Source organism: Rhagoletis zephyria, unplaced genomic scaffold (assembly GCF_001687245.7).
Source record: "Rhagoletis zephyria isolate East Lansing unplaced genomic scaffold, Rhagoletis_zephyria_1.1 Rzeph_scaffold_00856, whole genome shotgun sequence".
NCBI classification, from domain to species: Eukaryota; Metazoa; Arthropoda; class Insecta; order Diptera; family Tephritidae; genus Rhagoletis; species Rhagoletis zephyria.
In genome coordinates, this window is record NW_016157940.1 from 48,478 (window position 1) to 50,718 (window position 2,241).

Here is a 2,241-nt window from a genome sequence, read left to right on the forward strand (position 1 = left end):
AGCAAAAATGATAGTCGAATAAAATAATCAAATGAAAGATCGCCAAGTGTTAGCGTTTCGATCCCGAGTAAATAGGCCAAATAGCTTTAGAGGTAGTTTCAGAGGGCACAATTTTAATAGGTACAACAATAACCATTTCAGACAAAACAACTCAAATTTTAATAGGTACAATAATAACGCTGATAACAGTAGGTACAGCAATAAACGGTTCAAGGCATAACGGTAACAATTTCAACAATAATAGGAATCGGTCATCAAACAACAATCGAAACAATAACAGCAACAATAATAGTAATAGACGTCCAAATTCACGCAGTAATGCTAATGTGCGCGCTTTAAACGCCCACGCCCCTCAGGAGCGAACACTGAGGGCGGAAGAAATGGACAACTAAATACTTCTTTTTCAACAAAAGGCATATACTGTCTAAATCTAAATTACTCTGATTTTATTGAATTGCAAATTAATGGTTCAAACAAATTTTGTACGTTTTTAGTCGACACGCAAGCCGACATTTCTTTAATAAAAATTTCTAGCATTGATAAACATTTTTCTATAAATACGAACGATATAATTAACATTACTGGCGTCACTTCAAACACCGTTTCAACTCTAGGTAAAATAACGACAAATCTGACTTTTTCGGACTTTTTTATAAAACATATATTACATGTGGTTAACGACGACTTTAATATTCCAGCAGACGGCATATTGGGTAAAGACTTTTTAAAATTCAATAAATGCGTTATCAGCTACGCAAGCAATTGCATTTCCTTCTGGGTAGGTAACAAAAAAGTCGCGATTCCGATTCTTCACGGAACTGAAAGCGATACCTGCGTAATTCCACCCAGATGCGAAGTTTTTCGTCTTTTTAATTTAGGAAGTTCACCAGAACCACTTTTTGTGGAATCACAAGAAATCGATAGCGGAGTATTCACAGCACGATGTATAATTAGTACAAGCAACCCAATCGTCAAAGTCATAAATACTACAAACGATATAAAATACGTAAAGAACTGTAACATCCGGACTGAAAAACTTTCTAATTTCAATGTTTATTCTATAAATAAGACAAGAAACGACGACAACCGGACAAAAGAACTGATTAACGTTTTGAAAAATCAAATTCCTAGTTACGTGAAAGCAAATTACTTAACTTGTGCGTAGATTACGCAGACATATTTGCACTTCCCGACGACAAAATGACGTTAAATAACTTTTACGAACAAAAACTACGTTTGACAGACAATAACCCAGTTTACATTAAAAATTACCGATTACCATATTCCCAGCGTGAAGAAATAAATCGCCAAGTTAACAAGTTATTAGAAAATGAATTAATCGAAGAAAGTTATTCGAATTATAATAGTCCTTTAATTGTCGTTCCAAAAAAAGATACTAATGGTAAAAAAGCATACCGTATGTGCGTAGACTTTCGCGCTGTTAACAAAAAATTGATTGCCGATAAGTTCCCTCTCGCTCGAGTTGACGACATTTTAGATAACCTCGGACGGGCGAAATATTTCTCAACCTTAGACCTTTTTTCAGGGTTTCATCAAATCCCTTTACATATTGATTCACGTGACGTTACCTCCTTCAGTACGGACCGTGGAGCATTCAGATGGAAAGTATTACCGTTTGGGTTAAATGTAGCACCAAATTCATTTTCGCGTATGATGACAATTGCTTTTTCCGGTATTCCGCCTAATGTGGCATTTCTTTACGTTGACGATATAATCGTTATTGGATGTAGTGAAGCACATCACATAAAAAATTAAGCAAAAGTTTTTGAGACTTGTCGAAACTTCAACCTAAAACTCAACCCTAATAAATGCAATTTCCTTCGGCCGGAAGTTACGTTCCTAGGCCATAAATGCTCAGCCAAAGGTCTGTTGCCAGACGACACCAAAATAAAAGCTGTTAAAAAATATACAAAACCGACTGGTAAAGATGCGGTTCGACGTTTCGTCGCGTTTGCTAATTATTACAGGCGGTTTATACCAAATTTTGCGTCTCTGGCAGCGCCTTTAAATAAATTAGGCAGGAAAAAAGTTGAATTTACTTGGGACAGTGCGTGCGACAATGCTTTTGAATCGTTAAAATCAGCGTTAATTTCCCCAAAATTGCTTCAATACCCAGACTTCACAAAACAATTTATTATTACTGTCGATGCCTCGAAAGTGGGGTGCGGTGCTATATTAAGCCAAAACAATGACGGAAATGATTTGCCGATATGTTTCGCG